The following is a 14,257-nucleotide window of genomic DNA, read 5'->3' on the forward strand; positions in this document are numbered from 1 at the left end:
AGAACAAAGATTAAACAATCTGCTCCTGGAAAGGGCAGCCTAGCAAATCTGACACAACAGTTCTATTCCATTCCATGGGGTCACTAGGAATTGGAGTGTCCTCTTCATTTGACCATTTCTAATCTAATAATAAAAAAATAAGGAAACAGGCTCGAGATATGAACAGAACATATTGATTTAATTATTCTACACGAATTATATCTCTACACAGCACCAAATGAAGAATAACAGTTGCAGAGTCTATTTGATCAGATTATCTGAAAATCTGACAATTAATTAAGTTAATTAGGTAAATTCATCAAGCGGAAAATTTCTGAAAATGAATGTATTCGGTCTGACTGTCTATATTTAAATAGATAATTCCTTTCCATCGAGTGGAATTGTGTGTTTTTCAGTAAAACAAGAACAACAACAGGATAAAACAATCCCCCCCAAACAATGTTAAGCAAACAACAGAACCTCAACAACAAGGGCTTACTAGCTTTGAAATCTTGAGCAATTCAGATTTGATTTTAAATCTAATATTCTTCTTATATATAAAGATAATACTAAATTACAGATGTTGCAAGTCTAATAATTACATTAAGACAAAACACATTATATGACTTATAGCAAACAGTAAATGATAGCTGATTAGGTAGTTATTATAATTAGGTAATAGCAATTATCATTACTGCTAAATCAGGGGTTCACACAACCTTATCACATCCCAACACTATTGAATTATTTTCCCTTCTCAACTCAAAGATTAATTTAGTCAATATAAAACTACTCTTAAGAAGTATCTTGAAACATGATGTCCCCTGACTGGAGCATACCATGAGAGTGGACAATACTGGGGTCACACAGCAGGGAGTGAGTCCGGTCTGACCAACCCCACAGTGGGGTGAACCAAGAAGGGAACATAACAGATCAGGCATAGAAACAAAGCCAAGCCATAAACCCCTTGAGAAACCCCCAAATAGATTTCAGGGTCTAATAGGGGCAGGTCCCAGATACCCCTAAAACCAGTGGAGAGATAGTCATAAAGGTCAGTGGACAGACCTGGAATTATGTATGCTTTTTTGTTCTTTTTTGGCTTTTTTCTCATCTTTTTATTCAAATTTTCTTTTCTTTTGTCACTGTTATTGTTGTTTTGCCTACCTATAGAAATAGGCATGGGAAGCAAGCCCGAGAAAAAAGTACTGGGATCAACAGTTGCAGAGAGGCTTGAGGGGAGGAGGAGGCAGGGCGGTGAGCAAACAATGCCATACATAGGGGAACAACTAGGGAATTAAGCCAACAATGAGAGCATAGAAATCCAGGTGGTGTTGGAGCAACAGCAATCTAGCTGAGAGGAATTACCAAGAGGCAGAAGAAGGTCAAACCTGATGGTGGGGCAAGAGGAAAGTAAAAGAAAACAGAGGCAAGATCTAGGAAGCAATGCTATAAATAGAGGTATAAACATAGGTATGCACTTATCTGAATATATTAAGTCATAAAAATAGTGGATGGGCTTTGGGCCTCTGCTCAAGCCCTTCTTCAATGCAAAAACACTTTGTGATTATTAAAGAAAAAATGGGTGCATAAGCAAATGTGGTGAAGAAAGCTGATGATGCCTGGCTATCAAATGATATAGTGTCTGGGGTCTGAAAAGCTTGAAGTCAAACAAGTGGCCATCTAGCAGAGAAGCATCAAGCCCACATGGAAGAAGTACACCAGCCTGTGTGATCATGAGACTTCAGAAGACCCCAAACAAAACAAAATCATATTGTTGAGAATGAGGGGGGTTGGAGCAGAGACCCCTAACCCATCTGTAGACAATGGGACATCCCCTCACATAAAGGTCACAAGGAAGGGATGAATCAGCCAGGATTCCATATAGCACCAATGAAATATGCAATATTCCTCTGGTTCTTTGAGACTTCTTCAACCCCACTATTATGACCCCAGTCTTGCCTTTCAGTTCTGGCTAGACCAGAGCATGTATACAGGTACAGATAAGAGGTCAGGACACATGGAATCCAGATCAGATAAATCGCTCAGGAACAGAAATGGGAGTAGTGCTACTAGGTGGGTAGGGGGAAAGTTGGGAGGAAGGAAGGAAGGAAAGGGACGTCAATCGCAATGATCAGTGCATAACCCCCTGGCCCTCACCCCCAGGGAGATGAACAACAGAAACATGGGTGAAGGGATACAGCAGTTAGTGTAAGATATGAAAGCAATAATAATTTATAATTTATCAAGGGATCAAGAAGTTGGGGGCGGGGGCGGGGAGGCAAAAGGAGGTTCTGATACTAAGGGTTCAAATAGAAAATAAATGTTTAGAAAATGATGATGGCGACATATGTACAAATATGCTTGATACAATTGATGTTTTGAATGTTGTAAGAGCCCCCAATAAAATGATTTCTAAACAAAAGTATGAATATTTGATACATTTTTTTCATATTTTAAAGTCGGAGCTAATCAAAACAGCTGATCAGAGATTCCATTTAGTAATTCTAGGCTGGAATATTACAGATCCCACTTGACCAGAGATTACGCGTAGCATACTAGGCTGCACATAAACTTAGTATGACTGAAGGAATCTCATGCTGTGTAGAATCTCTTCTACTTCAGCTTGGCCAACAGTACCTTAGTTACTGTTATTGATTAAATGGTTCTCTGCCCCCACCCAAATATGCTGAAGATTTAACCCCCAGTATCTGTGCATATATATGCCAGTGCTTGGGAATGAGGTCTTTGAAACTGTTATTGGTTAAATTACCATGAAGTCCTGCTAGAGTAGGTTGAGTCTCAGTCCAAACTAATTATTGTCCTGACAGAAGAAGAGGGTAAAGAAAGGATGAAGAAAATCGGTCGAAGATGCGTCTACAAGCCATGCCATGCTAAGAGATGTCTGCGGCTCCTATGCATTAATGCCAACACCCATTAGCAACAACGACAATAACAACCCCAAACTCCTCAGCATGCCTTAACAAATCTCTACTAGCCCAGAGGCCTGCCCGTTGGAAAACACGGAGTAAGGTAAAATGCCTCAAGGATAAAGGGGAAGGAATTTTAAGAGCACATACTGGAGCAGGAAACTCATCAGTATGTATTAAAACTACACAGAGAAAACTGTCAGGCTTCTGGAAGCCAATAACATATCAAAGAGACAAACTATCTGCTGCTGGGGTGCGGGCTGATGTGAATAAATTTCAGACTGTGGGAAATATGGCCAAGTCTCACAGAAAGAAGGCTGCCAAGCGTACACAATGCGTGACTGATTACAGGAGCCAAGCAGTGCCCCTCCTCATTGCCAAGACAGCAGGTCCCAGGACAGCGACAGACGTGATAAATCTGACTTCACGGAGCATCAAATGCCGGCTCTCATTCTTATGCTGGAAAACATGCATCTTTCATCCTCATTTGCATTCAAGTGATAACTCCTAGGATCTCTCAGAGGTGTTTCTGAGGGTGACATGGAACAGGAGACATTGCTTTGTGAAACCCGCATCATAGGAAAGAACATAAAATGTCCTGTTGGAGAGGAGAAGAGCCCCATTTGTAGATGTGATGAAACCTGGCTTCCAGCGTGAAAGGGCAGGAATGCGTAATTTGGAAACGTTAGCAGTGATCCACGGGCTTGGGTCGTTGATACAGCATCTGACTGTCTCTGTCGAGCTGGGCATTTTACATACCCATTCTGGGTCTTTGTTTCCTCAGCATAAATTTACTATCATAATTCTCATTCAGACAGCTACTGTGTGACACGAAGTGATAGAACACAGGCAAATAGTCTAATAGAAATCAGACACTCAATTCATCATTACAAATATTATATGCACGTTACCAAAGCTGATGATTACAATGCATATGCTTTGTTACGTGATCCGTTGCCATTTAAATAGATCCAACTGATGATAGTCTTATGTGTAACACCACAAAACATTCCCCAATCTTCCAGGTCATGCTCATGATGAGCCTCATAGGGCTAGTGTGTCAATCAGGCTTCTTCCTATAGGGCAGTCCTCTAGCAACCCAGCTAGCCTTTTTGACCACTCGGTTTCTTTGAATGATGTGTCAAACATCAGGAATCCTAGCTATAAAGAGTAATTTGTTTGTACTTTTTCTAAGATTGATTTGTTTATCCTTCTCAGGCTCGCTGGTATATTCAATATTCTGTGGCACCCTAACAATTCAAATAAAATATTTCGCTGTCCATTAGGAAAATAATCAAATAGTTGCCTTTTTTTTTACTTGGCTGAGGTAGGTACTAAACTATGTACTTCATATTATAATGACCTGTTGGATTCACTGTAGAAAACGTTGAAAGGGATTCTGTCAGTTGATTTTTTAGCTATCAGAGATGGATGATGTATTTCAAAGGAGATGCAGAGATTTAGTGAGCAAGATAAAGGAATTGGGCGGTTTCAACATTTGAACCCCGTTACATAGGAAGGGTCTTTTAAAAGTTAATGGAAAGGAATGAACATATAATGGAATTTTCCAGGAAGTTTTAAAAGATTCCATGCATTATCAGTGTTAAAGTCACTCTTCTTCAGTCTATTTCAATTCATAACAACAGAATAGGACTTCTCCATAGGGTTTCCAACAGTAATACTTCATGAGACAAGACTGCTACATCTTTCTCCAGCAGAGATTTGAACCTCTGCCCTTCTGGTTAGCAGGGCTTTGGTTAACTTGACTTCATTATATTTCATTATGCAATATTCAGAATTCTAGACCTTCTCAAGAACCATTTAGGTGTTAGGATTTATCTTATAGCGATTTTATGCTAACTTACTTTCTTTGAACTAATACAAATAATTAAAGGCACTTAAAATTCAAACTCAATATTTCACATGTTTTAGAAATACTTGCAAAGTTGTAACCATACAACATTCCTTGTATGGTAGCTGATAGAGATTGTAACTTACAGAATCTATCAAAAACACACTGCATCAATTCATTGTTATCAAATGAGATAAAGACAATATCATCATAGCATAAATAGTTCAAGTGTTTTCATAAGAGCTGGTTATTATTTTCTTTAAGCAAAAAATCCAGATTGGCATTGGAAACAATGGGACACTTGAAAAGCACAATCACAAAAAAGAACTGTGATTCTTCTCTGTATTCCAAAGACTGTAGTTTTCACTTTGTATGAAGAAAGAAAAACCCATGTGCTGGATAAAAAAAGTACTAAAATATAAAATATTGTTATTAGGGATATCTTGCATAAAAACCAGGAAGACTGAGTATATTGGAGAACTTTAGGTTTTCCTGGAAAAATTTGAAAAGATTTACAGCTTAAGAAAAATTCAAAGTGTAAGCAGTAGTGGAAAAAATATTGACTATTTACATCATTTAATGTTTGCAGGACTGTAAGGGCTGCACCTCTTCCAAAAAGGTGACAATTACAAAAAATACCAAGGTAAAATTAAACATGATTTTACATTTTTATAATGTATGATTTAGAAAAATAATTTTCACAGACCTTCAAGGGTAGATAGTCCTTCTAACAATCAATTGAGGGTAAGATGTGTTGTGAGTAGGCTGTGCTCAGGGAAAATATTAATAAATTTTTCTTATGGTTAAGTAAGCTGCTATATAGCACCTATCAGATTAAAGGAAATATATGAAAAAGAATATGTATTGATCCAATTGATTATTTTAAAAAGTAGCAAGATATAAAACACAAAACTATAATTGTTAAAAAATTCAGGGGAGCCAAATGGTTTGCCAGGGCAATTATCTTTATACTTGAAAGATTGGCAGTCACCATACACAATGGTAATTTTGTAAGTGAATTCTAGACAGCTTCTCTGGGGGGAAAATGTTGGGGAAAAAGGTGTAAAAGGTGACACAAAAAGTTAACCGCTTGGCTACCAACCAAAAGGTTAGCAGTTCAAACTCATCCAGAGGCATGTCAGAGAAAGATCTCGTGGTTTGTTTTCCAGGAAAAGCCAATGAAGCATTTCTAGTCTGTAACGTGTGGAGCCATGCTGAGTCAGAATGAATTGATGAACTGGTTTACCATTGTTGCTGTTGTTAACATCCCTAAGCCGCTCTTCCTTCATCATTTATTCAATGGGAGTGAGTAGTTTGGGGGTAAATAGCATTCTTCCAATTCATTTTGTTTTGTGATTTAAAAAACTAAACAGAATACTCCTCAGTTTAATTTGATCGTTTGATTCTGAATGAGAGCCACACATAATTTAATTAATAGGGCTCATCAATAAGGAAAGCAGCTCTGATAGCATCATGGGCTATGTTGGGCTGCTACCCACAAGGTCAGTAGCTCGAAACCACAAGGCACTCCACAGGAGAAGGATGGAACTTAGCACTCTGTAAAGAATTACACTCTCAGAAATGCACGGGGATGGTTCTACCCTGTCCTATAGGGTCAGTATGAATAAAAATCTATTCAAGGACACTGAGCCACTAAGGATCCATTTCTAATTGATAACTTCCCTACTGTACCAAGCATGATGTCTTTGAGGGACAGGTCTCTCCCAACAACATGTCCAACATAGGCAAGACAATGTCTCATTATCCTTGCCTCTAAGAAGGTGATGATGAAACCACAGAGCAGAACAGAAATTTTCAGAAGGCAGCTCAATAAGTCAAAGTAAAATATTATAATAAAATGTGTACAGACCTAGAGTTAGAGCACTAGAAGGGCAGGACACTTGCAACATATCTAAAACAAAAAGAACTAAAAAAAATTAAACATCAAGTTGCAACACTTAAAGATCCTATGGGGAAAAGATTGAACGATGAAGGAGAATCTAGTCAACCTGCAGTCATTGCAAGAGGTAGCCTATGAGCAAGAAATAAACAATGGTAATGAAAGAAGTTCAAGTGGCACTGAAGGTCAAAAACAAGGATCCAAGAATTGAAAGAATTCAGGTGCTTCAACAGGCTGATGAAGAATTGGAAGCACTCACTCAACTATGGGAGGGAATGTAGTAGACAGCTACTTGGACCACCTAACTGGAAGAGATCCATCTTGATATCCATTTCTGAAATAACAAAACCAAAAACATTATTTAAATGATATGTTCAAATTTTAGAACAATGTCTTTGATATCACATGCAAGTAAAATTTTGCTGAAGATCATCCAACAATCATGCAGCAGTACACTGAAAATGGGCTGCTAGAAATTCAGGTCAGATTCAGAAGAGGGCACAACAAAAGAAATATCGTCATCAAAGTCAGGTGGGTCTTGATTCCAAGCAGAGAATACCAGAAGGTAAAATGTTATGAATACTAAATTGTCTAATTTATTTCTATTTGCAGTTTTGGCAGAGGCTGGGTTCCTATCTGCCTTAAATTGCTAAGACTTTTAAGGAAGAGCCCTATTGTTATAGTGGTTACACCGTAGGCTGCTAGCCTCCAGGTCCTATGTTAAAACCACCAGCCCCAGTCACTGGGCGGGAGAAAGACAGGGCTTTCTATTCAGGTAAAGAGTTACAGTCTTGGAAACTCACAGGGCCAGTTCTACCTTGTTCTGCGGGGTCACTATGAGTCAACACTGACTCAGTAGCAATGAGTTTGGGTTCATTGATGTCTGGCCAAAGATAGCAGGCTAGTTTTTAAGTTGATGATTTTGTATGACCCGCAGATGATGTTCTAAATATCCAAATGGCCCTTAGCAAAATAAAGGTCTCCCACTCCTGTTCTAAAGGTGCGCATGGCTTTCAATCAAGCTTTTCAATCAGCTCCAATGGTTACCTATGATAAGAATTTCTGCAGGCTGTGGATGAATGTCACAGATCCGTTCTGAAAGAGGGAGAGTTGGAAATGCAATCTGTGAGTCTACACCACTTGGGTGATCTGACCTCTGCATTATGACCCAACTGCTGACCCGACACCCTTTTGATATCGTTACATATGACAGCAGGGCAGTGACTCTATTTGGAAAAGATACACTATGGCTAAGCTTTCATTTTCAAAAGGAGTTTAAGTATTTTTACTTTATTGAAAGTAGCAAAAGTCAGCTTTTGGATGAGCAGAGCCATCCATGAATACCTTTTATCTTATCTGTGCTGTCAATGATAGAGGCTTATATAAATCATTGTATGCAGTATCTATATCCAACAAAAGTGTAACATACCATTTTTGTTGTTGAAAAGAAGTTGTGGGAGAGTCCAGAACCAGGGGACGTTCACGTTAATTTGGAGGACTTTGGAGTATGTTTATCTCTCTTACAAGGAGAGATGCAATATGCATCAAGCTGCACTGCAAGTAAGGTGCAATTATCTTCCTTACAACTGTGCTGAAATGAGTTGTGTCTGAGTACACACATAACCTAAGGAGAGACAGAGAGAGAGAGAGGCAGCCGAGGAGGGTATGTTGTGGCAGGTGGATATCAACCTCTGACTGAAAATTAGCTGTGACTTCCTCACAGGCCGGGCACTGGGGGCTTATACTCTTTATAAACTCCAGTGCACTGCCTGATGATTATCTGTTTGAGAGTACCTCACAGCTTATTTGTTATTGTCTATAAAGACAAAACAACAACTTTTAGAATAAAGTTTAAACTGAAAACGGCATTTACCATAGCAACAGTAATTACATAACGTGGGTGATTATAATTCAATGTGTACAGGAAGTCTGAATAATTTTATGACATTGTACTTTGAGTAATATCACAACTGCTACTCATTGCTGTTCGTGGATGTAAGTCAATGGATTCACTGATTCGTTTAATAAACACAGATAAGCTGACACAGGTCATTGTGTTGGACAAAGAGCTAATTGGGAGTCAGGAAACTTAAATTTCTGTTTCATGTGCTCTCAAGAGCTAGTCTGTGCCCTTGCCTAGGTCGTGTATTTCTCCAAGCTCTTCCATTCTAAAATCCAGTCTGTATATTTTCCACCATGTATAAGACAAATCCCAGGGTGGTGCACATGACAAAGTATTGGCTGCTAACCCAAAGGTTGGAGGTTCAAATCCACCCAGAGAACCTTAGTGTGGGATTATAAAGCGACTTTTCCTCAGCTTTGTCTCCCCCAAAGACATGCCAAACATTAGGGGCTTTTTGTTAGCATATAGGGGGCAGTCAGTTGCCAGAGTATAGTAGGGCCTGCTCCCTGCTGTTAAGGACAAGGGGCTATAGGCTTGTGACCATTAGCTTGGTTCCTGTAAGGTGGGGTCAAACCTTCTCAGTGACATCCAAAGTTAAGCTGTTATCCTGAATCTAGGATCCGCCCATCTTGTCACATGTATACCCCAATCCTTCCTCTTCCTATTGCAGGTATATCCCTAGATAATCCCCCTCTCATTTCTGTATGACCTATAGTGCAACCCCTTCCTGTGATGTACATCTTTACCTGTAATTAGTGGGCTCGCACTCCCCTCAAATGTATATAGGCCAGGGTTAGCAGTAAAGCGCTCTCTTTGACTTCCCCCCTCTTGGCCTATCTTTGGCTCTGTCTCCTCTCCTGTCCTATCTCCCCTGTTTACTTTCCTCTTTGTCCTCCTTTCCTTCCCCCTATCTCCACGTGGACCACCAAGTGAGACTGAGGTGAGCATGGTACCATGAAATGTGTCTGGCTCCATTATATCAATCTCTCTTTTATCTCTCATGCTCTCTATGACTTTAATATAAATTTATATATCTCAACCATACAATTATGCCTATTGAACCTGCAATTTGTGGTAGGTCTGGCCATTCCCCCACACCTTAGAAGAAAGATCTGGTAATTGATTTCTTAAAAGCACCTGTTGAAAATCCAGTGGAGAATAGCTTTATTTTGACATGCGTGAAGTTACTATTATTCAGGGTCAGACAACTGCACAGAATTTTCTTTTCTTTGACTTGTCTTTATTACTTGTGGTCCATTGATAAATGAAGTTGGGATGGTCTTCTAAAATTAAAAACAATAAACTAACCCATTGACTTAGAGTAGATTCCTTCTCTAGTGATGACATAGGAAAGAGGAGTCCTGCCCCCATCGGATTTCTCAGACTGTATTCTTCACGGAAGCAGACTGCCACATCCCTCTTTCATGGAGATGATGGTTAGTGGATTTGGCTCACTGAACTTTGGATTAGCAGCTGAGTGTTTTAAGCATTGCATGACTAGGATGTTTTAAGTTTACTTCACAGCGAAGCAACATGGGATCTGCAAATCATTTTTAATGAAGAAACAAGACACCTGGAAAGGCATCGAGGACATTCTATCGACTTGGGTGCCTACGTATGTTAGCACCCATTCTTCGGTGTAGCCAAATGGAAACAAGGAGAGCATCATATGGCTGAGCAGAGCATCACCACCACTTTAAAAATGTTGCTGACTTTGAAAACGTAGCTAGCAACTCCATTAGACACCACATTGGCCTCAGAGGGGATGTTAATGCGTTACAAACTACACATGAAGCGCTCTTCTCCCTAAAAGAACGTTGGGAACACTTCCAAAGGCTTCCCTCCTATCAAATGAAATAGCTTGATTTTGTCACAAACACCAAAGAAACGGAAAGGTAAAGGCAAGGAAAGCAAGGCTTTCAGAAGCAATCAGATATTTCCAGAAGAGTTTTCCTTTTAAGTCGCACTTAAACGGGGGTTTGCAGGGAAGTGCTATGGAAGAGAAAGAAACTTTCGCACAATCTGGTGATGGCCAGGATCCAGGAAAGCACATTAGGGCACCCCTTATTCATCACTGCTCTCCTAAACACACCAGATGGAGAGGTTTTATCAATGTCAAACTTGCTGCTTTCATCAGAGAATTTCCTTATCAGTGGGTTTGGAACTAATACCTCAGCCCCCTCGGAGAACCAGACAGGCAGATTTATCCATTTCAAGTCTCACTAGCTTCCCACATTAGGGAGGAGGGTTCCCATTAGGACCCAGGCAGAGAGGTCAGTCGTTTCCTGGATGGGATGCTGGTGCTCCGTTCAAGCGTAACTCTGCTCTGACCTTCCACTGAAGGTCCGCTGCCTCCTTTCTGAACATCTGATATAGAACTATGCAGGAAGTGGTGAGAGTAGATTTATCTTAAGGAAAAGACATGACAAAGGGACATAGTTTTACATTTGGGGACTGCAAAAAAAAAGGTATCCGGGGCCATATTCTGCTTACCTAAACCAATTGCACCGCCACTGAACTGATTCTGACTCATAGCGACCCTACATAGGGTAGCTGAGGCTGTATGTCTTTACAGGAGCACATAGCCTTCCCTGTTTCCTGTGGGAAGGCTGGCGTCTGGAACTGCTGACCCAATGGCTAGCAGTCCCATGTTTACACAACAGCACCCTCAAAGCAGAATGACGCAATTAAAGAGATATGCATTTTTATGTCATTACTCTAGGACAACTTGGGTGCTACAAATCATCAACTTGCTGGAAGTTTAAGACATCTTGGTAGAAAGGTCTGATGATATAGTTCCAAAAAATCAGTCTTTGATGGCCCTATGGAGGACCGCACGACTCTGACATGTATGGAGTCACAGTGTACTGGAATTGACTCCTTGGGAGGGTTAGGGCTCCTGAAATCAATAAAAGGATTCCTATTGTGTCTTAATCCCAAGAAAGAACACTTTCCTGTATGTGCATTACATGTGCTAGCCTGGTATCAAGTGCTCAAGACACAGTGGCAAACCACAGAGAGCTTTGTGAAATTTAGACAGTCTGTGAAAGTGTCGAGGTACTTTGCAACTGACAGCAAGGGAGTCTAAATTGTTCAGGTTCCCTAATAAATCAGATTGGATAGGCAGTCCGATACCAAAAGGATTCGTAGCATTTAGTTATACTAGGACAGAGAATTCCAAGCAGAAAAATACAGCAAGTCTAAGAGTATCAGAGGAACAAATAATGTTATGATTTGTAAAACGGAAAGAAGTATAGGAAAGGCAGACCTTCCGGTTGATGGCTTATATGAGTAGGTAGGGGTTAAATTAAACAAGGCTCTGGGATTGATGGTATGGATTTGAGGTGTTATTCTAAGAGAACCATTAAATAACTTAAGAATTTTATGGAAATTATAGAATTTATTATCTTAAAGGAACTATTTCTCTCGCACTAGGAAAAATTAGATTACATAGAGCCAGAGTGTTGACCGAGAGGGTGGGTAAATAGCTATAATAGTGCACTAGTTCAGAAATCATGCGGGTTTATCCTTGCTCGGTATAGTGGCGATGGAAAACAAACAAACAAATCAAATTCAGGACAAATTTAAATGATGGGAAAGAGTTATCACAATTTTATTTCAAGCATTTACAGTCTAGTGGGACAGCCAGGTGTGTGAAATGAAATCGTCTGAGAAGTACACTTGAGAACAACGTAGATGTGTGTGTGCGTATTAACTTGCATTATATCCCCCCAAAATCTCTTGGGTATAAACTAATGAAAACTCCAGATGAATCTCAAGACCCAGCCAATCTAGACGTAGGCCTTTGCTTAAGAAGGAACAGCTGCATGAAGCAGTAATTTACATTGAGCAGTGACAGACACTGCTCTCAATAGTCTCGCATCTTATGTAATTTTTACATCACTCTTTTTCTTTATTTTTTACAGAGGGTAAATCAGCGGCAGTGTTTAAATAAACCATCCAACTCACAGTTACTTGATAGTCGCGCTGATTCTAAAAGACTCTGGGGGTGGTTGCGGAGTAACTGGGGGGTGCAATTGGTTAAAACATTTGGCAGCTAACCAAACGTTTGGAAGTTCAAGTTAATTTTAAAATGCTTGCTAGTGAAAATTGTACTCTGAACCACACCATAAATTAACAGTGATGGCGGCAATTGATATTTTTATTGATATGAGTTGAGGATTATACAGATTTCAGGTATTATTGTTTTCCACACTTTGGAGCTAACCCTCCTAATCACTTAGAGGATCAATAAAGCTATTTTGAATTAGAGCTACTTGGTGGGAGAGCTTAATATACAATTCCTGGGATTCATTGTAAGGGCTGACCAGTTGTTGTTCTCCAAGTCAAGCTGCAATTAAAACTGTTTCTTACGTATCTCCTGACTTAAAATTCTTCTTTTTAAAGGGCATAGCATGAACGCAGTCACCCACTACCATGAATTATGCAGCGAGTTTCCCACATTTGGAGAGATTGCAGGGGGTCAGCACACCCGGAGTGCAATGGGTGAGCCTCGCCCTGGGAAAAACACCTTTATGATCATGGTGTCTCCCCTGCCAGGTAAGAATTGTTTTGTTTTGATCCTTAAAATTGTTGCAAGTTTGGCTTAAAAGAGAATTGCATCCAAGGTGAGATTTAAACCGTCTTTTCCAAAGTCTGATATAATCAATCCAGCATTGATAATCAGCAGTTTTAGATGTTATGAGGAATGGCATGATTTTAAGTCCTTCTAATTATACATTAACTTTAAACATATCTAGAAAAAGATAACGAGTATTTCACACTCCTGAATCTGCTCAGATTATTGTCTAAGATGAAATTAATGTATTTAATGCATTATGTCTATTCAATGTAAAACTATGAAGTAAGTAGTAGTAGTAAAATCCTGATCAGGAAAAATTTCTGGGAGTTAGTAGATAATATGAAGAATTACCTAATTCAAATTAGTCCCCTGAAGTTGGGTTTACATAAAGTTTATGTTCAAAGTGTTACAAAGGCTCAATGGCATATTTGGCCATCTCCCAAAGGCATGGCACTCAGGAGAAGAAAAATTCTCCTATCCCTCTGAGACAGTTGTAGATTCAACATTCAGTCCTCTGATATCTGATAGCATTGCTTTAGCTATCTAGTGCTACTATTTACAGCAATACAACAAATAGGTGCTTTAACACAACAGAGGCCTGCTCTCCTCTACTTCAAGAAGCAAGATGTCCAAATTTAAGACTCTCGTGCTAGGAGAAATCTTTGTCTTGGTTGGCTCTGGGGGAAGGTCCTGATTCCTGGACTCTGGCCCACTTCATATGGCATGGTGTTTAATTATTTTCTCCAATCTTTGTTTATTCCTTTGCCTGCTTACTCTCTTATGTGTCTCAAAAGAGATCGATTAAAGACATACTCAACACTAAACCTCTCTCATTGCTACAACAGAGAAAGCCCATTCTCATATGGGATTATAATCACAATTATTAGGGGATTTAAAGCATATGTTGTTTGGGTTTTTTTTTTGTTTAATCCGTAATGGCCCTAAACTTATAATATTTAACTAGTATGCCTCAGTTTTGTCCACAGACAGCCATCAATTATCAAACTCAGTTCCCTTTGGTGGAAAGACCATCCTAATTCTTGCAGCCTGAGTTCCACAAGGAGGACATTAAAGATGCTCTGAGACCTGGCCGTCCTCAACCAAACACAGCTGT

At 39.6% G+C, this 14,257-nt stretch overlaps 1 non-coding gene across 1 annotated transcript; it reads right to left on the reverse strand.

Annotated features, from left to right (window-relative positions):
• Positions 1 to 12,965: 12,965 nt before the first annotated feature.
• On the reverse strand, positions 12,966 to 13,129 carry LOC142437993 (U1 spliceosomal RNA). Its single transcript, XR_012782485.1, has one exon. It is a non-coding gene; the product is annotated as a U1 spliceosomal RNA (small nuclear RNA).
• Between the last annotated feature and the right edge of the window lie 1,128 nt (positions 13,130 to 14,257).

The sequence above is a fragment of the Tenrec ecaudatus genome, chromosome 1 (assembly GCF_050624435.1).
Source record: "Tenrec ecaudatus isolate mTenEca1 chromosome 1, mTenEca1.hap1, whole genome shotgun sequence".
NCBI lineage: Eukaryota > Metazoa > Chordata > Mammalia > Afrosoricida > Tenrecidae > Tenrec > Tenrec ecaudatus.